This window comes from Lycorma delicatula, chromosome 1 (assembly GCF_047948215.1).
Source record: "Lycorma delicatula isolate Av1 chromosome 1, ASM4794821v1, whole genome shotgun sequence".
Classification (NCBI taxonomy): domain Eukaryota; kingdom Metazoa; phylum Arthropoda; class Insecta; order Hemiptera; family Fulgoridae; genus Lycorma; species Lycorma delicatula.
The window spans coordinates 217,430,902-217,457,833 of NC_134455.1; the positions used below are offsets into that span (position 1 = coordinate 217,430,902).

Consider the following 26,932-nt stretch of genomic DNA (forward strand, 5'->3'; position numbering starts at 1 on the left):
CCCTTCACCTGGTGGTAAATAATATGGCCAAATCTCCATTAGAAGGAGACAACTTCTTTAATATTGTCCAAAAATTGTACTTATTTTTTCTTCATCGAATTTCAGATGGGCCATTTGTTTGAAGCATGTTGAAGAACTAACCTTAAAACTTCTAGGTGGGAAAGTGGAATTGATAAAGCCGCTGAGGTATCAAATAGGTCAAATATATAATGTGTTGTTTAGCATTTATGAGAACGAAGATGAAGATAGTTCAAAAAGAGATGAAGCATCTGAGCTACTTACGAAAATACAATTCAAATTTCTTTGTTCTGACGTGATACGGTATGAGGTATTAAATCATGTCAATCCCATTAGTAAACTCATGGAGGGGAAAAATTACGATATTGTTTTGGAAAGTTCCAATCTTTTTTTTAGTAATTTCAGATTAGACAGTCACTTGAATGCCATGCTTGTCGATGCATCGCATTGTCGATGCATGTCGTAATGGCATCGAAAATAGATGCAGATAAACATTTTGAATCAATATCTAGGCATTGAGTTCGTCGGCAAAAAGACAATTTAATTCTGGAAATCAGGATGAGCTCATAATCGATGCACAGGAAAAATACAAAATTAAATTGTTTTATCCACCTGGTTGATACTGCATTCAATTCTTTAGAACAAAGATTTTCTCAGCTGCAACATCACAACAGTTAATTCTGTTTTTTGTGTCAGATATACGAACTAAAAAGATGTTAATTCTGTAATTTTGGTCAATTGAAAAGATTTGGAAACTATTTTAACAGATAGAGAATCATCGGATATAAACAGCCTGTAACTTTGTGATGAAATATCAGTGGTGTGTTCTCTGTTGGAAGAAGATTTACCACCTTTGGAAATTTTGAAATAGATTACAAATATGAATTTTGCTCCAAACTTGACCATTGCTCTAAGAATTTTACTAACTCTTCTAATAAGTGTTGCATCCGGGGAACGTAGTTTTTTCAAATTAAAAATAATCAATAACTAAAAATAATCAACAACTCAAACAAGACTGTCAGACCTCGATATATTAACATGAACTCAGTAACAGTTTAGATGTTTCTGAATTAGAGAATTTTCTGAACTAAAAGTTCGTAGAAAAAATTCGTCTGAATTATACTCCTAACTGTTTTTTTAAATGAAGTATTTTAAGTGAAATGTTGTAAGTATTTGTGTCAATTACTAAGTTACACTGTAGTTTTTTGGACGTTCGCTAAAAAAATGTAAAACAGACCATATATCTTTTTTTTAGAATACTTACATTGTAATTCCATAGGGACGCAATTTTTTATTTTTGCACGGAGCAGCTCAAAGGCTAAGTTCGACCCTGATGGCAACAAAAAGGCACTGTGAATTTAACTTCTTCAAAATATTGACTAGTTTAATTTATAGATGGGTATCATATATATATATATATTGTGTGCCTACTAGTATTGGTTCAGAAGTTACATGATTACACGAGAGGTAAATTGTTAATACAATCTCAATAACTATTTTTTCTGTCAATAGTAAACATGAGTAAACAGTACATAAAACTCCTCGTTAGATAGCAGTAGCGTGTATTTTTGTTACTGCAGTGTTTTGGCAGAACCATAACCCTTGAGTGGTATGTGATTTATCTGCTCGCGAATAAACATGTAAGCGGAGGTTATGATAGTTCATAGTTTTTGTCTGACGTTTTGATTTTGTGATACAATTAGTTAATTTATGTTGACTTTGTAAATTTGTTTTCTTACAATTTATAACTCTTCATTTACCGTTTATAATTTTGTTAGTATTTTCATTTTCCATTTCGATATCTTCATTTTCACGTACTGGAGTTTTGCCTTTTTATATTGTGCAACAGCTATATTATCATGTTATATTTTATTTAAATTAATGAAGATAATTTATTATTACAATGTGTAATGTATAAGGATGACCAGTAGCTTTTCATCAGTTTTGGAAAATGCTGTTCTTTCTTGGTAAGTGAACTTTATTTTGTTGTAAATTACGATTTAATGAAAATAAAAAACCTTTTGCTCTGCAGAAATTTAGTTGAAGCGACGTCTACTAGTAAATGTTTTTATTGTTTAACATTTTTTGTATTGATCAAACATTACCCTTATTAATTTACCTGTTATCAGATTCTGATACAGGTTTGTTATTAATTTCAAAGTGATTTTAGCGGCGTCATCGTATTTTGTAGTAAATGTTTATCACGTTTTAAAATTGCTTGTTTGTTTGTTTTATCTTATGTTTGTTTAAAATGCTAGAACATTTAAAGAAATTTACTTTTTGTTGCAGGCCTACTAATGTAAAACTTTCCTTACTTTAACTATTTTGAATGAGAAATATGATTACTTTAAATATGAATAATTTCTTTAGTGCATTTGCTGGGTTTCTTATGATTACAATCTTATAATATTAAACAAGTAATATTGATTCAGTTCTAGTAATAATTGTTTCTTACAGAATAATTTAAAAAAATGTTCATATTAATTAAAACTGACCTAAAGCTTATTAATATCCTATTATTTTGTACAGAAGGGATACTAGGTAGACACTAAAGTGTGATTGTGTAAGTAGTATGTTTATTTAAAAAAAAGAAAAACTAATGCATTATTTTTAAGTTTAACATATGCATCCAAGTGAGAGCAGAGATACTGAGAGAATTTAAACCATAAAATTAGGGAATTTATAATAAATCATGATTTGAATTGCTTGTAGGTGATATTGAATTTAATTTGGTAAGTTATGGTGAATTTCTGTTGATCATTTTAAATGAGATAGAGCTATATGCTCTATTTATGAGTACTTGGAAAGTTAGTGATCTTTTAATACCTGAATTTTTTGAGTTTGTTGCTGTTGCCTCATTATATTTTAAAAACTTAAGAAATATATTTTTATTTAGATTTAGTAAATTATTTTTTTAATTTATGTTGTCAAAATGAGAAGATATACTTCAAAAGGTGCTGAGGATACGTGTAATTACATTTATTAGAATTTCTTCTAAACTTGTAATTTATAATGTAATGTATAGATAACATTTGCCAGGAGTTTGGACATACCCACTGGTCTAGTGGTGAACGCATCTTTGCAAATCAGATGATTTTAAGTCGAGGGTTCTAAGGTTTAAATCATAGTAAAGACAGTTACTTTTATATGGATTTGAATACTAGATTGTGGATACTGGTGTTCTTTGGTGGTTGGGTTTCAATTAACCACACATCTCAGAAATGGTCGACCTGAGACTACAAGACTACACTTCATTTACACATACATATCATCCTCATTCATCCTCTGAAGTAATACCTGACAGTGGTTCCAAAGGCTAAACAGAAAAAGAAAAAAAAGAAAAGGAGTTTGGACATGTCTCTTGATTTTTTGATAGATTTGCAACAATATTTATTGTGAGCATATGTGTAAATGGTTTTTTATTATGTTATTGTATTTTATATTATTTAAGAATTGTTTGCTGCAGTGTTTGAACCTTATATAATAAATATTATTTGCAATCATTTAGACTTAAGTTTCAGAGTAGGATCTCATTTTGGGATTATATGTGGCTTAGTTTTTAATATGTGCAAATAATAATAAATGATAAAATGATAATTTACAAAATTTGATCATTTTGTTGGTTGTAGTTCAATTGTATTTTGTACTTTATAAGTGTTGGTTATGTATAAATATTACCATTATGAATACAGCTTGTTTGCATTGTTTGAAGTTGTTCTCCTTAAGGTCACTGTTTTTGCATTGTTAATTTTTAGTTCTCATCGCTTGTTAATTAGAACATTTTTATATAAATTAAGTTCAATCAAAATTATTTAATGTAAAAGCAAATCAAGCTAACTAGAAGCATTTGCATAACATCTGTCGGTATTTAGTTTAATAAAAACCATTATACTCAAACCTTCTGCTGACAAGAATTGCTAAAACTGAATATCAAAGAAAAAATGTTACACCATGTTTAATTATTATACTATTAAAGTCAGTAATATAGTATGGTGTTTAAGTTTTTAGAAAATTAAGGTTGAAAAAAAATAATTTTTGCTGATGTGAGAATACAAAACTATGCTGAAGGAAAACTGTTTTTTGTTTTGTTTATTACTTTTAAAATCTGTATGCCAAAATGTTTATAGGTTTCTGTACTCCAAAATTCTTATAGATTCTATTGATAAGCCAGTAAATGTTTATTGTATTAGCTTTTAGTTTGGTAAGTATGGCTGGTGAGTTTTTGTCAACATGTTGTAGGCCTGATTATATCCTGTGACAGGCTGAATGGGCAATTGTAGAACATTTAACTTGCAAGGGAAAGGATTGCTTAGGGGGTTTAGGGTTGTGCTTGGATTTTCCCACTTTAAATTTTGTTGTTGTTATTATTGTACTATTCTATTTATATTTTGCTGTTGTTTCTGTTTTGTGTTTAGTATTAGTGTTGTTACTATTATTGTGTTTTAGTCTTGATAGTTCTTGTTTTATGTTTCGTGTTCTGTGCTGAACTCACTTTTGCCTATTTTGGGTAGGTAATTCAGTTCCTTTGTTACCATGCAGTGTATCAGTCTTATTTAAGACTTGGGATGATGTATTTTGTTTACGAGTTCATGATAATTAGTAGTACATTGATGGGAATGTCACTTGGGGCATTTGCATTGGTGGCATCCTGGCAGAGGCTAGACTGAAAGATGTCAGTGTCGAGGTATTGAAGATGACTTCCATAAGTCCATAAGGGCTAGTATAGAGGGGGTGGCATAGTGACTGAAACTGCTGCATGGAGGATATCTTCCCCACGGAGTCAGTGCTGTTAATTGTTTGTAAAAATTAAAATAGACTGATGATATGAACATTGAAAGAAAATATTCCTTTAACTATATTTGAGCACGAACCGTGGGCAGTTTTGTTTTACTGTTTAATTTTGTTACATTTTGGTATTTATAAAGAGAAATATTGTAAAGTTTCTTGGATAATTTTGTAATGTTGATTGTATATTAAAAAGTAAATAATTTCATTCGTTAACCGTATTATGGTAAATCCATCAGGGAATTCACCATATTGAATTCAGTACTGATTGATGTTGTAGGTACGTTTGTATTGGGAGAAGAATTTTATAATGATAGCTCAATTCCACATCGGGCACCTTAAATAACACTTAATAGCTGGGGTATTGTGCCATAGCTAGACCTCACACTACCAAATCACACAAATATCAATAAACTAAATTAATAAGCAATAAATTCACAATAATACTGAACCACCTCCCACATCCTCTGTATAGATCCATCAAGTGCCTTGCCAAAATGTAAGGAACACCATTGTGGAAGGAGGGATAAAAACTAAGAGAAAATATTAGGTAGTGATAAAAAGATTTATCATTAAAAAGCCCAAAGCAGTGCTTTAAGGTCTCCTTCTGGCAATGAAGGTCCTTCTTACTTAGATTCCTTTGGAATTATTTTGAAGTGCCTTTATGCAGGATTTGAGTGCAACATTAAGCAAAAAATTTGTTTGATCAGCTCAGTACAAATAATGGGTGCTGCAAATTGATTTAAAAAAAAATGTATGTTGAATCATAAAACCGCCTCAGGCTTCCTTAATTCATTTAGTATTGAATAATTGTGTAACTAGTAATTTAAGTTAGTCAAGTTTGTGGTCAGGTTACAGTTACTACATTTTCTACTTTTCACTTTTGTTTTGATTAGAACTTACTATATAAATTTGATAAAATCATTTAAATCACTGAATAAAATTAAACTCTTAGTTCTGAAAACTGTGCTACTTTGCTATAAGCTAATTTCTCTATTGTTCATTCACTCCCGGTCATTGAATTGGCTATTGCTAAACAGAAATAATTTTTTAATTTATATAACAATGCAAATAAAGTATAATAATAACATGCATATGAAGAAATATAAGTAAAAAGTAATTTGTTTGTTACAAATTGTATGTATATTTATGGAGAAATATGTACTAAATGATTGAATTAAAAATGATTTACAACTGAGTATTGATGAACACATGCTCTGTATATGTTTGTGTTTGTTTCCACATAATTATAAACAGAAGAATTGAATCAAGATCAGTTGAAAAGTTAACTCATATTACAATATTTCTCCCAGAAATTATGGTTTGATTCTTTAAGTGGTGTATGCCTGACATCTTGCTTTCATTTGCATTTACTTGATTACTTCACTCTGACACTACTATTGTTAAAAAATATTAATGCTTTTGTACACTTTAAAAAATATGTTGTTGGATTAATAATGATGAGAACTTTGGCGTTTTTCATTCATTTCAGATGGTTAGATGCTACCATTTATATCTGGTAGTAAAATATTAATCTTTAGTTATATCTTGTTACCAAGACTTGTAAACCAAGTTTCTATGTGTTACGAAAAACCAAAATCTTCTATTCTTTATCACTTAATATTTAGGCTCTAAAAATAAACATAATTTCTGAGGTTATTTTGTGTCTCGTTTGGGGAAACTTATATTTTATCCTCTCTGAGGGTATGAAGCTTGGATCTATTCCTGACTCAACACGAACCAGTTTTGAGATATAGTATTTAATTATATACAAAATTACCAAAATAGGTACACCAATAACTCGTTCATCAGTCAGAAAATCATCTCTTTTGTTTCATTTAGCTTCTTAGATCTTTCCGATGAACTCAAGGAACCTTATTTTTCAAGTTTTTTGTTTTAAGGATTTCGTCACCTCTGGATAAGATTGAGATAATCCAGAAAACAAATCGAACATGAACAGAAGAGATAAAGAATCACATGGAAAAGTGAAGACAAACGATTAAGGCATAAGAATCGAAGTTCCATAAATATTTATATTTAAAAGAATCTGATCCTTCAAACTGATTTACTGATAGTTCAGTTTGGAGCTTCTGTGTAATATCTTTCCATAATCTCGCTTTTGACGTTTATTTTTGAAGTTCTTCAGTTTTTGTAAGTCTTCAGTACTTCCATAAGTTTGGCCTTCAAAAATCATCCTTGTCGTTAATAAATATTTCATTAACACTATAAGGTTTTGATCATCGTGTATTCCATTCTGTTTATAATGCAGTTTTAAATCCTTCACGCCTCGCTGATTGTCACTCTTTTACCCTAGTTCCTTCTGTATCCAGATGATTTATATAGCAAAAAAGTAGCTTGTTATTAACTATAAATGCCTTACTCTGTCGGAGAGATTATAGGCATATGTATCGATATAATTGTGAATGCTCTTTATGTCAGTGCGAATACATTTTTGCTTCCCAAATTATTCTTCAGTTAGGTACGTCTTTTTAATGAAAGTGCATTTGTATAGTTTTTTGCCGCATGAGCTTGTTGACTATAATATACAAAGGTGCAGTTGAAATACAAGTATTACTCATATATCTTAGATGTTTTAAAAAAACTACTTTTTGGAGCGAAGACTTTAATTTGAAGCGGAAGTACTATTATTTATACGCTAGGTTGGGTTGGACAACTCGACCGGTGGGGAGACACGAGGAATGTCAACATAAAGGCATGCACGCACGCGCGTAAATACGGCCAACTTATTCCTCGTTTCCCTTTATTAATCCCTCTTAATGATCTTTTAATTTTTATGTCCAATTTTCTCAATATCTTTGTTTAATTCTGTGTTTATTTTTGGGCAGACCGATTACATAACGGTAAATCGTTTCGGGTGTGTTTCATAATAATTCTGTTTCGTTTTTAACACGTTTTCGCATAACTGTTAACAAAGTTAAGCCGGTAGTACAGAAAATGTTTTCACGGATTTTTTTTAAATTATATTTTTCTGACCTGATACATATTCTTCGGCAACTTGACGTTATTTTCGCCCAAGTCAGCTTAATCGGGTCGAGTGATACGGTGGCTATCTTAATATGTTGTGATCACAATCCTGTATTTTGTTGAATTTGTACTTTTCATAGCGGATCTTATTTAATCGCAGTAGGAAAAAAGAAGAAAAAACCCTTTTCTACCGGTTTTGAAGGTTACTCGATTTTTCGTGTGAAATACGCAAAAAAGATTCTAAAATTCGTCCTAATAACTAATCTTTTTCGTTTTCCTAGCCAAATTTAGGCGCTTTTAGACCTAAAATTTTCCGAAAATCGGCTATTTTAGTCAGAAATGGCTATTTAAAAAAAAATTAAAAATACTTTTTTCTCATTTTTTATAAGTTGAGGAAGCGTTTTATAAGCTAATTGATGTTTATAAAAAAACATTAACCTATAATGCTAAGCGTTAAAATGTATTGATTGTTTTAAACGTAGCGTATTTGATTATGGCTTGGACTGGTGAAATTTAAACTGCACGTTTAATTTCTTTGCCCTATCAAATGTAACAAGTAACCTAATATAATACACAGGTAAGGGTAACAAAGGAGGTCATGTATGATGTTAATCACGTCTCCATCGTGTAACTTTTCAAATGAGGTCCTTTACCTTACTCGTTTTCGTACTTTCGCAGAGTGAAACTTTATAATTCAAGAAATAACTTAACTGTCTTTTTACAGTATATATAAACCTAGCAACTTGCAAACTTTTATGTGCATTTAGGTGCACGCTTAAAAGTTTAATCAACGTAATGCGCGCGCACACACACACACACACTCACACTCACAAATTATCACACGAAACTGAAGTAACATATTAAGAAAGCGTAATAGTAGCAAGTTATTACGATCAACAAATTTTAAAGATTATCTAACTGACAGAATAATAGTGATCACAGTGACTTAGTAAACTGCTAAAGTTAAAACTCTACTCTAAAAATAGCTGAAATATTACTTTGAAGGCTATAAAAATACTAGACTATCCACTGTTCTTAACCAAAACTCGATATTGATTGTTCATTAAAAACAAAATTTTTAAACAAGATTATTCTAATTTTGATTATCTCTCGTATTATTTATATATGAGATTTTTTCTAACAAACATGACTCGTTATCTAAATGGCCACATTGAAGCGAGATTTGTTTTGAAATTTAATAAAAAGTAATAATATAATGAAATAATTAGACTATACCTTTCACGTATGATTGTGTAACATTATCTTACGGAAAAAAATAATGCTTAATTTCTCTGTACGATTATAACATCCGGATTACCAGCAAATATGAATTTAGTCTAGTTTTTTAAATTACTTTATTACGGAACATATTCGATATTAAACCACACATTTTAATCTGTATTTGTTGATTATTTTTAATTATTTTTAATACGCACTGTTATGCAAGTAGAAATTTTCTTATGAAATAAAATTTAGAAATAATTATCTGATTTCTGATAAGATTCGCTAATGTATATTTTAAAAGTTAAATTCTCAATCCCGTATGTATTTTTTAATGAACTTTTTCAAGCCTTCTCTTCATTAAACGGTTTCGATTCTTTTTTATTTTGTAAAGGAAATTCCCGATTGTAGTTTTCTCCTTTTAGTGGAAAAATGTCTAAATGGTAAGTTACATTTTTTAGATAATGTGACATAATGCGACATCTTACGAAACGCAACAGTAACTCAAGGTGGGAACAAATCGTGCCGATGGGTGAATGGCTCTTCGTAGTGAGTCTTGAACGATGTTCTCTGGGCACCAGGGCGAACCCAGTTGTATTTAGCTCTAGCTCCAGTACGCGTGCGCTCTGCTGCATTTTTCGCCGGTACTCGTGGGACCAAAATTTCAGTTCCAATAATAAATACAATGATGGTTGGTGGTTCATCTGAAAAAACCACCAAATCTAGTCTTGTGAAGAGACCTCGGTCAGCTTTGTCTGACGAGGATAAAAGTCCTATTGAAGAGAACCGCAAATAATTAGACTTGAATTCTAAAAATATTAGATTCGTTGTTCTCCGAAATAGTCAGGAAGGTGGGTGGCTCCCTCCAAAAGGTTTCACCTTTTTTAATAAACAAAACTATAACAGGTGCAAGTGGTTCCCCGAAGAATATCAGGAAATTACGTGACAGATCGATTCTGATCGAAACATTCAACGATGAACAGAGTCGATCTATCTTACGTCTCCGTAATATGGGTGGTATAAATATCAGTGCAGAATGCCACAAAACGTTAAATACGAGCCGGGAGTAATTTTTTGTCGAGACCTTTTAGATATAGATATCACTGAAATAGTTGATGAGCTTCGCACCCAAGATGTTGTTGAAGTGAAGCGTATAATGAAACGGCAGAGCGGAACAGAAGAACCGACACCGTTTCTTATACTGACATTCAATCTCCCTGTTCCACCAGAGAAGATTAAAGTTGGTTACCTCTCGGTTCGGGTACGACCATTCAAACCCAATCCACGGCGATGTTTCAGATGCCAAGGATATGGTCACTAAAACATCTGTGCTCGATGTGCTAAAGAAGGTCACAATGACACTAACTGCGAAGAAGGTGAAAAATGTGCGAACTGCAGTGGTTCACATACAACCCGCTCCCGAGATTTCCTAACCTTTAAAGAAGAAAAGGCAGTTCTCAAAATCTCTACTAAGCAGAAGCTATCTTTCCCGGCTGCACGCAGAAAAATAAAAAAGATAAATAATTCACGGAACTTGGTTTAACCAAATGTATCTTTTGCCACCGCTACATCGAAACAAACTCCTGCAAATGTTAGTAATCAACAGTGCGGATCCTGCAATGAAATTAAAAAACTTGTTCAGATGCTTTCTGACCAAGTTGCTTCACTTGGTCAGCCACTATTTCAGAGCTGACAAAGATGAATAAAAAGTTTTTCGTCGCAGTTAGTGAATCCAACAGTGTGATCCATACGAAAGTTCCTGTTCCCAAAGTCTTACCGGTACGGGCAGGGATTATCACAGCTGGCAGTAAGCCACCTAATAAGCTCCCCGTAAAGGGAACCCACATAAAACCCGCTGTGGGATGTCAACTGCAGCATCCCATTCTAATAAATCTCCACCATCACCTCATATACTGGAGGATATGGTTGAAGAACCACCCGACCACAGGGCATCGGAGTTCTTTAAAATAAAAAATACAAAAAAGAAAAACCGAATCACGTACAACTAATTTTTATACAGTTTCATAAATTTATTTATTTTTTTTTACCCTTATGAACATTATTCAGTGGAATGTTAGAGGTCTTCGGTCCCGAATTGAAGATATTAGTGTACTGGCGCACGCGCATGATACACTAATCATGTGTTTCCAAGAAACTCATCTTCTACAACATGACCCAATAACACTCAGAGGATACTTCTGTGAGAGATACGACTGTCTAGTAGACAGTAGAGAGAATGGTGGAGTGGCTATTTTCATGAAGAATGGGGTGTCGGCTACAAGGATTCAACTAACCACTCTCATTCCTGCTGTTGCAGTAAAGGTCTCTATCCCCTTCAAATTGCATATCTGCAATCTGTATCTCTCACCGAACACTGAGTTCAGTGCTCTAGATGTCTCAAATCTCCTCACGGAAATACCATCTTCATCGTTAATAGTAGACCTCGATGCCCACCATATTTCCTGGGGCTCAACCTTCTGCTCCACTCGAGAAAATATAATAAACAGACTGAGACAAGACTTGGACCTTTGTCTACTGAATAATGGATCACACATTCATGTCTTTATCATCTGGTACTGTATCTAACATTGATATCTCTATATGCTCACCGAATTTACTCCCTCATCTTAATTGGTCTGTTTGTGATGACTTTCACAGCAGTGATCACTGACCAATTATTATTCGTTTCGGTGTAGACCGCGAGGTTAAAAGAAGGCCACGGAGATGGATTGTTGAAAAGGCGGATTGGAATGGATACCATAAAACCTTTCAATCACAGTATGACGATGGTGCGAACATCCTTGACCAATGTTCCTCTTTTACGTCTATGATTCTTGAGAATGCCAACAGATATATCCCACAAACATCGCGTAATCCTAGACGCCCCTCCGTTCAATGGTGGAATGATGATTGTAAATATGCTATTAGGAATCGACGGCAGGCACTACGCAAATTTAATCGTAGGCCTACAACTGAACATCTAAATTTATATCTCAGGGCAAGAGCGCTATGCCGTCGAGTATTCTTGAACGCTAAGAAGGGTTCATGGACGTGAGCACTATCTCACGCACTACTCCCACGTCTACTGTGTGGAAAAAAATCCGTGCAATTTTTCGGATCACCGAAACAATCTATTTTCGGTCTTACACCCTCAAAGAATGGGGATCAAGAGCAATATACTTGCGTTTATCCGGGGATTCTTAAATCACCGAATGTTTCGTGTTCGTGTAGACGATTCGTTCTCAGTTAGGGTCATCTTGGAGAATGGAGTGCCTCAAGGTAGTGTATTAAGTGCCACCTTATTTTCTGTAGCCATAAACAGTATTACCAATTGTGTGCAGGCTCCTGTCTCATGTTCTTTATATGTTGATGATTTTGCTATTTACATTGCGAGCCGTTCACACCCACAGCAGAAAGACTACTACAAAACACTATATTTGAAGCTATCCTTGAAGCTTGGTCCAGGATGATTACTCGTTTCACATTTTCATCCGACAAAACAAAGTGTGTAGTCTTTTCTCGGCTACGAAACTCTTCTATTCCGCAAGTTTTTCTGAACGGAGACCTTATTGCTGTATCTCCTTACGTCAAGTTTTTAGGTTTATTTTTGATAGTCGTCTTACTTGGGTCAAACGTATAAAAGAATTAAAAACAATATGTGCCAAACTTTTAGATGTCATGCGAGTCCTTAGTAACACCAATTGGGGAGCCGATCGGTCATGTATGATACGTTTTTACTATTCCTTTGTTCGTTCCCGTTTAGATTATGGTTTCGTCGCCTACTCTTCAGCTCGTCAAACCGTGCTTAAAATGCTGGATGGTGTACATCATGCTTTCCTTCGGCTTGCCACAGGCGCGTTTAGGTCAAGCCCTGTCGTAAGCTTAATTATAGACTGTGGTGAACCATCACTTTGGGGTAGACGAGACCAGCTTTTATTATCTTATTTTGCTCGTCTCAAAGGACAGTTAAATCCACCCGGTTTTTGACTCAGTCCTTAGAAATCATAATTTAGGAACGTATGAGGACCATCCACGTTGTACTCCACCTGTAGGTGTCCGTACCCGACGTCTACTGCAGCATATAAATGTTGACACACCGTCATTCTTTCCGTATCCGTTCTCATGTCCTCCGTGGAGAATAAACCTTATAAATTTTACGTTTGACTTTACGACATACAATAAACAATCAACAATACCTACTGTCTTCCAGCTGATGTTTCAGTGTGTTCTCTCCAAGATGAACCCAGACGCGGTGGTATACACCGATGGATCGAAACAAAACGATACCGTTGGTTGTGCATTTGTTGTCAGTGAAAGAACTTATATGTTTGGTCTACCCGGTATTACGAGTGTGTTTACCGCTGAGCTATACTCTATAAATAAGGCTCTAAATATCATTAACCCTAAGTATAGAAAAATTCTTATTTGCAGTGACTCGTGTAGTGCTCTCCAAGCCTTAAAAAACTTTTATTGCTAACATCCTATCGTCATTTAAATTTACAACGCAATCGCCGAGTTGAATAATCGCAACACAGAAGTAAGTTTCTGCTGGGTCCCTAGCCACGTAGGGATTCCAGGTAATGAACATGCAGATTCCGCTGCCAAAGACGCATGTAATCAACTTCCTTTCACCACCCGAGCTGCTACTTCTGATTTTACTAATCAGTAAAACAACCTCTAAGATCAAAGTGGCAAGGTGATGGGATGGCTACCGTAGATAATAAACTGTGGCAGATTAAAGATTCTGTGTTGCCATGGGACACCTCATGTAGAAGACCTCGGCGCGAGGAAGTAGTCCTCTGTCGATTGCGGATAGGGCACACTCGAGTACCTGATGACAGGAGGACACGCACCCCTATGCGCACGATGCAACTGCCGCATGTCTGTGCGTCACATACTCGTGGACTGCATATGTTATGCGGCGTTGCGTCGTAAACTTAAACTACCCAGAAACATCCGTGGTGTCTTGTGCAATGATAATGAAGTTTTAAACCGGATGTTTCTGTTTTTACGTAGTGTAAGAGTAACACAAAAAATTTAATATAAAAATTTAATTTGTATGTTTGTGTTTTGATTTATTTCTACTATTTTAGTTTATAACCTAGTTTTAAGTTTTATGTTAGTGTTTTTATTTTTTTTAGCTTTTTTATATTCTTTTAGTGCTTTTGTTATTCGAGAATGGGCCTTTTACAACCATCTCGGACCTTGTTAAATTGTATTTGCTTTTATTTTTATTTTACCTGTGATATTAGTTTTAAGTTTTACTATTTATCTATTAGATTAGTTTTAATTACTTTTATTTCTTTTTCATAAAAAAAAATCCGTTTTTCATAAAAACGCGTAGACGTTTTTTGCCCTCCACAGGGTATAAGAAAACGGCCATATGCCGTATTAAACGAACCACCGTGAAGAGGCGGTACGAGAGTCAAAAAATGACAAACCAGGCTTAGGAGCCTCTATATCGCGTAACCTATAAATGAAACCGCGCTAAAATTTCGGCCGCGAAAGTGACCGTTTTCGCATTTAAATTTTGTTAAAACTATAAAAAGTTAGACACACCCCACACCGTCCTACGAAGAGACCACAATTTCATTTAGTCAGCATATGCGACTCCCTCCGGAGAACGGGGCGCATTTCTTCCTCCAAATAACTAGGGCCAAAAAATCTTTAGGAAATAGTACAAAAACCCAAAAACGTAACTTGAAGGAAAAATGATTAAAATAATAATTATAATGTAAATCTGAAATTACAGTTTAAATTGGTTTTCAGACGATTCGAGTCGAAAGTGAAATTAGCTAAAAACAGTCTAAAGCGCTCGAACTTCCGAATGAGATTGCCCGACCGATGGACTATGTGACTCGGGCAATGAATGATTCCACTGAGTGAATGATTCTACTGGAAAGTGGGTCGAATCCTCGCGTAGGCTCACGATGAGGGCAACTCGCCCACCGATCCTCGTTCGTTGGTCAACATCCAGTCGGTCGGATGTTTGATCGGTGTAGACAAGTTTTTAAGCTAATTTTCCATTCGATTGGATCGATAGAAACAATGCTTAACACATTTTAGTCACAAATTATTGCGGATAATGATCTAATCCATCGCGCCGTTACTGTAATGACCTCCGGCGATCGTTTTAACTATTCGGATTTCGAATAGAATGGTACTTATGAATACAATAAAAACGTTCTCTAGAAAATCTGTTTTTATAAAACTTCAATATCTGAAACATAAGAATAACTTTATTAAATGAATTTTAATTATGAGAAATACTTTCTTTCCGAATAGTCTTCTTTAAGTTTCGCGATTAAAATACATGCGATCTCTTTTTTAAAATAATATCGACCTTAACAATAAAAAAAAGAAGTTTTTTTGTTATTACATAGAATGCAATCCTTTTCCGCAATTTTAACATTAAAATGATTAAAATAATAATTATAATGTAATTCTGAAATCACAGCTTATAGTGTAATTTGGTTTTCGGACGATTCGAGTCGAAAGTGAAATTAGCTAAAACAATTTCTATAATTTTATTTCTATATTCGCGTAAAATACTACCTGTTTACAAAAACTGGTGGTTTTTGAATTTTTATGACCTTAAAGTCGTTGGGGTCGGACTAATCATATCATATAATTCTTGGGCTTTTCTTGAATACACTTCAAATTTTTCGTGTTACCTACAACCTGTGCATAACTTTGTTTTGAAAATATTTCGAAACCCTTTAAAGTGCAAAATATATTAACATGAAAATGTAGTTGAAATGTTTAAAATAACATTTAAAAAAAACAAACGCATTTTATTTCCTGAATTACTCTAAAATCTTTAAATATAGAAATTACTATGACCGAAGGATTGTACGTTTAAGATGTTTATTACGATTGTATTTATGAAATCGTCAGTTTAAGTGTGTACAAGGCAAGCAGAAGTTTTTCAAAATATGTTCTTGAAATTAAAAAAAAAGTTAAAAGTAAAGTGATACAAGGAATTGAAGAACAATCGTTTCCTTTTAAAATTGGTATTTTTGTGGATCAAGTTTTAAAGAAGTTCTATTTGATTGCAAAAATATCCAAAATAATACATTTTCTAGTCTCTTTCCCACTTCACATATTTTCCAAAACGTTAAAGTTGATTTTTTCACAAGTGAGTGGATTTGTGTAAAAACAAGAAAACCTTTCCCGTGTAAAATCTTCTCGTGTTTTCGCGTTAAGAGCTAAATTTTTTTTTTAATAACTGTATTTCACTTTTAGGGGAATTTGTGAAAAGCCAAAAAACACACTTTTTCCGCAATTTTTTTTTGAACACATCACCGAAATTGTGCAAATATATAAAAAAAATTTAATTCTATATTCGGGTAAAATACTACCTGTTTACAAAAATTGGTGGTTTTTGAATTTTTATGACCTTAAAGTCGTTGGGGTCGGACTAATCCTATCATAATTCTTGGGCTTTGATTAAATTTTTACCGCGCTGACAATCAATATAATAATGACAGACGGAGCTACGTTTGTTTAGTGATTTTTATCCATTCGGTTGAGTAGTAGAAATAAAGTGCTTATTGGCAAATGGATTAAAGTTTTTACTATTTCATTCTGACAAAATGTAAATGTATGGTAACAGTATATAACATTTGACTTGAATTGTCGATTTTTTCGGTAATATAAAATCGTTGTATAAGTAAAGAGAACGGTTTTTACTGATCGAAACATCTCGAATTTGATACCCGGTGTAGCATTAGACGCTTATCACATCGTTGGAGAGATCACGACAGTTATAATTCGCTCCGAGTAAGTATGTTGTTTTCTGTTTGCGGTTAATCGCTGAGAATTTTAATAAACGTAGACTGTTTTCTATGTTTGAATAATTTTGTTATAGTTTTTTGTTGTTTTTTATTTGAAAATTAACAGTAAAAAAAGCAACATCTTAAAGAACAAAAAAAGTATTAAAAAAACATTTACTAACTGTAAAATATACATTATTAAATTTTTAATTTAAAGCACTTAAATAATCGTTTTGTTTTTTACTTACACTTAATATGTTTAATAGTTTTACGATAATCTCGTATATATTTAGTTTTGTAATTATGGGTTAACAGAATTATTTTTAAAGAATACTTTTAATTAAACTATAAATACGGCTTTCATCGTATTATATTTGAAAATAGAACGGCACATTCGAATGTAATGTTACTTAAACATTGTTAAAAGTAGTGCCATACCTGACGATTTAGTGAGGCCGCAATAAATAATTGCGGCCTCACTATTATAACACAATACTTTAATGTTATCAATGATATAATGCAGTTTATAGGTAGCACAGCGTTGAGGTCAATTTTATTGTTAATATTAAAGGTCTACACTTTGTAATATAAAATTGTAGATAATGTTATAATTTTAAGAATGAGTAACAAGAAGTAAACTTGAAGCGGGGTTCGGTTGTATACTTAGTCGTGCATTTTACTTTCTTCTCTTGTAATTAAGATTGAACTAGATTCAAATTCAAAAATTCAAATTTTTATTCACTTTTTCTTTATCAATCTCTTGAACCATCTAAGCAAGGAAATGTAAAAAAATTAAAAAATTTCTACAATTCGAATGAAAGTTTTTGCCAAAATCGAACGTTCCTTACAACGTATTCAAGAATAAGTTTAACGAAAGGTTTTCTTTAATATATTTATATTTCATCGATTTGCTGCTTGTTAAAAACATATTGGAGAATAAGTCCGTACTGACTTTCTTATGACTGCATGTCAGACTTGTTTCTATAGTCTTGGCAGAAAAGGGAGTTTTAATTGTCATGTTACATGTGTCTAGAGAAGGTTTACCGGCTTAGCGAAATCCTTGCGCCTGTTCTTATTATCTAATAAAGGATATCGGCTCCCTCTCTATATTATTATTTTTTTTTTTTGTTTTACGTCGGAGTGGGAAAATTTGCCTCAACCAAACGCCCAGTGGCCCGTACATACTGGGTGTGTGGGGTTCACCGCCTACTGCAGTGGGACCCACTAAAAGACCAGTCCCTGACGCAACGTGATGCTGGAATTGCCGTCGATGGCATAAGCTCAGCACCACGCGCGTCACGGGGACACCTCACATTCATACAAATATTTTCACCTCTCATTCACTCTCTATTTATTAAAAATATATGTATACACTACATAACACATTCAGTCACCATTTACACTCAATATTTATAATCAATAATATATACAGCTCAGAATACATATATATACCACAGCTATACCGGCCTCAATAGGTACGCGTCCCGCGGAAGCCATTGGTGACGACAATGCTGAGGCACCCCCGCTACCCGCCACAGAAGGCTGGCGCTCATCGCTGCCCTCAACCGATATCTCCGTTGTCCGCCTCGTGGTCCTCTTCTATCAGTTTGCGCTGTAGTACCCTTTTAAACCACCGGGCTCACGCAGTCCATCCCTCACCGGAAGAGAGCATCACCCGCATGACATCGCCCGGTGAGCTCAAATCGTCACGTGGTATCTCCTATCTCCATCTGGGGCACACAAAGAAGATGTGCTCCACCGTATCCACTTCATCACAATACTGGCACAGTTCTGTGCGCCTCTTTCCGATCCTGCAGAGGTAGACCCCGAACGACCCATGACCCTACAACCATTGAGCCGTCCAAAAGTCTCTCCATGCAGTTTATTGACCCATGCAGTCACGTCTGGGATCAAGGTGTAGATCCAGTGCCTCCCCTTCGCATTCCGCCACCTCTCCTGCCAATCAGCCAGCAAGCGGCCCCTCGCCGCTTCTCTACCATCTGTGGCTCTATCTCTTCTTTCTTTGGCCAGCAGGTTCAACGGCGGCATACCAGCTACCACCAGTGAGGCATCCAATGATACCGTCCGGTAGAGCCGCGCAACTCTTATCGCCAGCCTCCTATATATGCAATTCAATCTCCGAGAATTTCTCACCACTCCAAAGGCCTCCCACCATACCGGTGCTGCATACAAAATCATTGATACCACGGTAGACCCCAGCATTCTGCGCTTAATTGTCTTAGGAACCCCGGCATTGGCCATAAGCCTCAGCGATGCCGAGGACATTTTTTCCGCATTCATGGGTACTTGCTGCACGTGAAGTGAGAAACCTACGGAGCCACACACCCAAGTATTTTGCCGCTTCCTTTGGGGCGATCATTTCTCCATCGAGTTGGACAGCAAAAGGAGGCATTCGCCGCCTTTTCGTCATTCCTACAATTTCAGTTTTCTTAGTTGACAGTTGCAGCCCCTGCGTCTGAAGCCATGAATTGATCTTCTCAACAGTCCTTGTAGCTATCCCCAACACCTTCTCCAGCTCCTTCGCCGCCACTACTACCGGTAAATCATCGGCATACGCCACTAATTGTACTTCCGGCGGCCACTCCTGCCGAAGGAGGTCGTCGTACAACACATTCCACAAGAATGATCCCTGCGGCACCCCACGCTACATGGGTACGATGACCTCCTCCTCCTCCTCAGACGCGATACTCAAGTTCCTTCCACTGAGGTACAACTGTATCATCCTCAACAAATAAGGTGAAATGCCTCGCTCTTCCAATTGCCGCAATATGGCCTCCCACCTCACCACATTGAATGCATTAACGACATCCAAGAAAACGACCAGGGGAATCTTTCTCACATTCCTAGACCCTCTGGCTGCCGCCTCCACCACCTTTGTCACTTTTTTGCATTCACTGCGCTTCTTCCTTTCCGGAAGCCATATTGCTTGAACGAGAATCCCCCAGATCTCTCTAACTCCTCTTGCAGCCTGTTTGCCAGAATAACTTCGAAAAGTTTCCCCAGGCTACCAATTAAACAAACCGGCCCATAACTCTTTTGGCCGCCCTCTCCGCCACCTCCCTTAGAGAAGAGAACTACTCTCGCCATCTTCCATCCCTTTCCATATTCTGGAGTACATTATATGGTCTTTTCTTTTAGCTGCCTCATTAGGTAATTTGCAATCAGTTTTCCTTTCCTTTCGATTAAACTTTTATTTCAGTTCATTTACATCTATAGATGAAGTTATAAATAGAGTGTTTTTCTTAGCATATTTAAACTTCCTTGAGAGAACTCTGATTAGTGCGAGTGGTGTTTGATAGCAGTGATAAATGTGTACTTATTGATGTTTACTTCGATTTAATCTCGGTTGTCGCGTTGCATTCGTTTCGATTTCCGATTCAACTCGTAACAAAACGTTAACTTTTGCAGAACAGGTGGCGTTAGTGAACGGAAGGAATACTAAAGAAAATTACAGAATTCTGCTGAATAAATTACGTATATCTAAATAATCTATTTGCAATGAGTTACTTTTTAGCTTAAAATTTACTGTTTACATGTACTAGTACCAGTACATCACCGATTCGAATCTTTTCGTACGAATCTTGCCGTACGAATCTTTTCGTACGGCATTCGATAAAGTTGATCTTGACTCCCATCCGATTTTCCAATTTTTTAAATTATGTTTACTTAGACCGTACAAATACCTATTATCGTAATTCTTTATTCTTTATCGTTATATTTCTCTTACTTCCTTCAGGCTTTATGGGTTTCTCTTTTACGGTGAAATATATTTTTGTGATTTTCATTCCATTTCGTAATAAAAACAAATTTTTATGTCGAGCAACATCGGATTCGATCATAAATGAATGTTCATTTACCCCTATTATGTATTAACGGGACCCTTTGTAGTAAGTTGATTCAAAAAGGGCATCTGGCCGTAAAAATGTCTCTTGTCTTTTCATAGAAAAACTTGAGAAAAGAAGCGTAAAATAACACGAGCGCGCGCGCGCTCGTACAGATATAAACTATTTAAATATAATCAACATAGTTTCTTGTGAAACTAGCTTGACAAACATTGGAGATAAGGCATAATCACTGTGGTGACACGCAGACACTAGTAAACGCTCGCTGCCTGAAGTGTTTGAACACTTAAGCATTACACCATACAATTTCTTTCTAATTTGAAAAATTTATTTATGCTCTTTTTATACATTTTAGACTGTTAAACTGAATTAAGGAAAATTAAACTTAAAATCTCCAAGAAACTGTTCCTCCTATCCCAAAATTTGTCCGTAATTGTAGAAGAAAAATTGTAAAAGATGGTATCGTTTTGAGAAAACGGTCGATAAACGATAATAAGTATTCTTCAGCTTCAGCCACCATACAAACTTTTTCCTTGATATTTATGTGAGTAGGAAGGAGTGAGTAGGAAGGGGATAAACGTAAATTATAGTAAAATTATAAAGGTTTTTAAACGCTTCGGTTTAAATATTCTATCTTTATATTTTCACAGTTTTGGAGTGAAACGCTTCAAAATTCGATGCCCGGTCTGTTGCCGATTCACTTCTTTTCCAAAAAAAAAATGTTTTTTTTTTTAAGATCAGGTATCGCCTGATCTTAATTGTTTTATCACGTATAAAGGAGTCATTCATTTATGTACTAGTATAAATGCTTTGATAATTTTTCTGAAATTTTTGGTTTAGTTCCATTATAACTATCATGCAGATTAGGGTATATACTATTTTGATTTGGTATTAGTTCGGCTAACGAAGGAGCATGAGTTTAAGCCGTTGTAATTTTGTTACAGATCGTCATAAAATGCGGTTTTTTTAATATTTATAGAAATTAAAGTTACTCTTTATATATGATACGTAGGTCTTCTATTTTATTTCGGGTAAAGAAAAAGCAGCGACTTAACCGTTTGCCCAGAAGAAACCCGTTACAAACCTTGGTCGTTGTAGCTCTCCAAATTAAAAAGTTAATGGGAGAAGTAATGTTACATATTAATTCATAAAAATAATAAATATGTGAATTTATATCGATACAGCTATGCGAATGTATATAAATCGGTATCGGTACAGAATAAACGAAAACTTTGAAGGCGTTTGTTGATAAATATTTGAATTCGTATTTAACGTCTATTTGTTAAACGAACAGTTTAGCAGCAGAAATATCAGGTTTCTCTACTGTAAACTCTTAAGAGTAATACTGTTTCTGTAAAAGTAAATATTTCGATGTAATTTTTAAAAATTAGTCGGAAGATCTTCTTAGGTCGTTCGTTTTTTTGTAGTTTACGAAGTCAAAAGTGAAGTATAACAAGATCCTTCCTTGTCGGTCGAAATATTTAACAGATTAAGAAATTAATACTACCACTGTGCTTAATCTGTATTTTACTTAAGTATATTGAATGTATATAAATTATTTCTGTATAAATTAATAAAATTTGTAAGCAGAAGTTGCTTTTTAAGCAAATAAAAACTTTAAATTTGGTTTATCATCACTATCGCTTACTGTGAAAAACAATTGGAATTTTTTTTTTTAATTTGTAGTTTGAAAATAGTATCTCAAAACACTCTATCGTCATTATTTCAAAGTAAAATGTGATTTCACTTTACTTCAGTTTGACGATTTTCCCAGTGGTTATTGAAAAATTTACTTTATACAGCCCTTCATAACCTTCGGTTGTCTACTCGGTAAATCGATAATTTCCGCTTTGTAATTCTCGTATTTGACTTACGTCGTCGATTAGAAGTCGAATACTGGTGTGAGGGTGAAGGTTAAGTAAAGAAAAATCTTACGTAAGAAAATTACCTTACGGATTTCAACCTTACGGATGAAATTGAAATTATTGTGGCTAAAAATAATTGCCAATTGTCGTCGGTGACAACACTTTTTTTGTTCATTATTCGGTTGTCGACAGATTGATAAATTAGTATTGATAGTTATGAAAGTACTACGTAAGGTCACCGCGTTCTCGTAATTTTAATTTTCGTAACTGAATACAGAATTAATTGTATTATTAAACTTAATAAAATAAATAATAGAATTATTAAAATTAAAATATACTCCAAATAAGTTTCGATTTCCTCCCGCATCCTTCTCTAGTCAGGAAGTAGACTTCATTTGAGAGCTGACCTTTAAAATTTAATTGTAAGTGTACAAAATTTTATTCTGATAAGAGTTCCAAATGTATTGATTTGAAGTCCTTTGTTCTAAACGATGGCTCCCAGAAAGGATGTTTTTCGGTTCTTAAATGTTCTTATCGGCAATATTGCGGAGATAAAATGAGATAAATATGCATGTATGTTTTTCAGTGCAAGATTTATAAGGTAAATGTCTTAAAATTGTACTTGATTTGCAATTGTTATGAGGTATTATAAATCTGTGCATTTATATCGTGCCAGTGGACATTTTACGTCTAACTGTCTATGAACACACTTTTGAGAGAGTTTACCGTAGATCTCTGGTAACAGTTCGGTTTTAATGTTCATAGGATTTACGGAATTAAAAGTGATTAACTGCTTGTAAATTTGCCTGGATTTATTGAGTAGGACAAAAACTTTCCAAGATTTTGCCGAAATATCTGAGCCAAACACTTAAACGCTTAAAGTGTGCGGTCTAAAAACATTCTCTTTCTGGCAAATGTTTACCGTACGGCGACTCCTAGATTACGAGATTACAGATCTTTTCCTAGGCTTTTAAATACTTATAACCTGGTTTCTATAAGATTAATATTTCTGTACGTTGATCAGAACTGTGGGTTTATGCATATAAAAAAGTCATACTAGCCGTATTTAATCTGTTTAATATAAATAGGGCTTATTTTTAGGATTTGTTTGAGCAAGAAGGATTGTATGAGACGGGGGCCCCAAATTACACACTATTTAACCGAGTATGGTCATTCATTACACGAACTTCTGCACTGCAGAATTTCGTGTAAAATTCGTTAAAATTTAGATTATATAACAAGAATTCCGCACCGTTTACCTGCGTTACCTCATCAGAATTTTGTAGGCCTTGAATGATAGAAATTACATGTAAGTAATAATAAAGTAATAACATTTTATTTACAAAATGTAGACAGGGATGTAGACATAAAATTATTTCATAATTAGATAATATTGTAGTAATAAATTTGTTTAGTGCTACTACGAATTTAATAATATAAATGGGACGTTAAAAATATAAAATTTAAGTAGTATAAAATGGCCGGTCTCCGTGGCGCGAGTGGTAACGTCTCGGCCTTTCACTCGGAGGTTCTTGGTTAGAATCCTGGTCAGGGATGGTTAAAGTAGTACAAAATGAAAGTTTATAAATTAAGAGAACAAATATGACTTGTAAGAAAATAGACATTCTCATTGTCATACGACGTTGCATTTGAATGTCGGATAATTGTATCGTAAAAATAACCTGTATTAATCAGTTCTGGTTTAGAGACGTGTCATAGTAATGAAATATACGTATAATGGGATTACAAACATGTAGAGAAATGTAAGTGTTCAGATGTGTGTTTATTTATCAACTGGGGGTCACGTTCAAAAAGAAAAGAAGAAAAATGTTTATGAAATAGGTTTATCGGAAGTTTTTCTTCCACTTTGGCGTTGAGGAACTAGATTATGCCTGCAATATCCGATTATCAAATATAAGTTATCCGATGCTCTTTTAAAACAAATTGAACTTAACGCCAGTAAAAATAATCTAATAGAATCTTTAATTAAAAGCGTAAAGATTTATAAATATTACAATTGAAAAAACTACGTGCTTAACAGTTGCGAATGAGCAATCGAAATGAAGGGTAAATTAGCTGCGATGCCCGATGATAACCTGTAAACACGTCGATAGCGAATATCAGGCGGTGTCAAAAATAACGTTGGAAAGGGCGCTGAAAATATTGACTAGGATCGATACGAGTCTGCTGTACAGGTTGAATGTTTCAAATGCGATGAACTTCTTACGGAAATCCAAAGAGATGTTTAAACATGAAAACAAAGTACACGTCGTGGGGCAATAACAAAGTAAAAACGGAACTGTCGTATTTGAAGTAGATTGCAGAAAGATTACTGTAGGTGACCGTGTATTTTCCAGAGCAGTTAGGTAGATCGAAGATTTAGCATAACATACACATTTTATTGTTAATATTATTGTAGATAATTAATTATCGCAAACATCAATTAAATAAGTCGAATTTATAAAAATTAAAAACCTACTTAAAATTATTAAACAGACAAACAGGTAATTTTGTCTGTTTAATAATTTTGAGTTCTTTTCGTAATTTTGTTGTAATTAACTACTGTATATAGTCTTTACCGGTCCCATGTCCACATTTTAGCTTAACAAGTTTTAATATTGCAACTTCTAAACGATTCATTATTTTTTATCACTTTCGTAATAGTAATTTACTTTCGTAAATTACTATTACTATTTAGTTTATCCTGTATTAATTCAAAAACTGTTAGAACCACGGTACCAGTTTTTTAATTAGTATTAGCATTAACTGGTACCGTGGTTCTGATTCATTAGTTACTACCGACATATTGAAGTATTTCTAAATACTCTCGCGCACAAGGAAAGGATAGGATTTCCATATTTACTTGATCTGTGGGAAAGCTTCGTGCACCCTTCGTATAAAATTACAAAGCAATTTTTTTTTACGATTGTCAGCGGATTTAACCCTTCTATAAGGATTATTTTGTAAATAATAAAAAAAGCAATCCTTACTGTTTGATTTACAAACGTATAGTTTTGCGTAGTTAGACTAATTGAAAAAGTCGACTTTTTAGACAGTTTTAGTGTTAGTGTTATTATTAATATCTGGGTCACTATTCTATTCATTCGGTGAGAAGTTGCAATTGTTTGAGTGAATTTTACGCCTTTATTTATATGTAATGGTATTTAAAGGTCCACTGGAGGATTTATGATTAAGTTGAAGAAGAAAATGAAGAACGGTGACCTATATAATAGCCCCTAGGGAATACAGTTGCATGCAGCTGTATTACGATTGTCATCGCATTGATTGTCGCAGCATTTCAAAAAACGTACGATACTACTAGCCCGTTGTCAGATAGGTTCACAGTAGCGGTGTCTGGGATATTAGTTTCGTTCTTGCATCTTGCAACATCGATGCAATTATTTATGCTGATTGACATACTAGTTTACATACTAAGTATTGACATATTTATGTTTACATATACTATGTAAATTGATGAGAACAGTATCTGGAACAATATAATGAAGAATTTGTTTTTATTGGAATCTGGTTTTTCGTTGTAAGCTGGACTTCGGTTATATATATTGTTTTTTTTTTTTGGGGGGGGGGGGTGTAAAAAAAGTATTTATTATATTCGTATTTACGTTGCAGTTGTCACGAAAAGTAGTCAGCAGTGTAGAAAAAAAGTTATTTTAAATTTGGCTGAATAATTTAATCGTTTTTTTCTCGCTGAATTATTTTTACATACTTTACAAAAAAAAATAAAAATACGGATGGGAGCTTTATGTAAGCTTTTACCGACTTCTACCGGATTTTTACAATGTTGTCGGTATGGAATGCCCATCGTCACATGGATGTTCATTAATTCTGGTATCAAACTTTATTTATCCGTTCAGAAAAAGTACTGCTTTTTGATCATCTTTATTTCTTACGGGTTAGTGAATCTCATTAAAGAAATTTTATTCCAAACCTCATGATATCGCATGTTTTGTTCAAAAGGCACTACCTAAAGTAGTTTATTAATCACACAAGATTTCATAAATAAGACGATTAACTATAAAAATAAATGATAAAGCGCATTTGGTTGACGGTACCGTTAAAGGAAACTGTTGCTTTAAACATTTATATTTGAGATTAATCTTTAAAGTTTTTATAATAATTAGTAGAAAAATTAAAGGTTACACTTCTCGAAACAAATTACGTTTCATTCTCCTATATATATATATTTTTTTTTTTTAATGAAGAATGTTTTAAATTATAAATATTAATTTACCAGCAAAATAGTTAATAGTTGATGTAAGAAAATTAAATTAACTGGTTTAAAGAGACACTTTCATGGTTATCGGACACTTTCATGACATATCGTGTAGGTTTTATTGCGAAGAAAAAGATTTCTCTCACATTTGTGTGATACGGCGATCGATTAGCGTCATTTGTAGCA

The 26,932-nt window shown here is 34.0% G+C and overlaps 1 protein-coding gene across 5 annotated transcripts in view; it reads left to right on the top strand.

Moving 5' to 3' along the window:
* The first annotated feature begins 1,630 nt into the window (after positions 1-1,630).
* Positions 1,631-26,932, top strand: part of RhoBTB (Rho-related BTB domain containing) — a 276,592-nt gene continuing 251,290 nt past the window's right edge. For all 5 annotated transcript variants that reach the window (XM_075372467.1, XM_075372538.1, XM_075372529.1 and 2 more), the window contains exon 1: positions 1,631-1,985. The gene's annotated coding sequence lies outside the window, so the exon portion shown is untranslated. The remainder of the gene's footprint in view (positions 1,986-26,932) is intronic.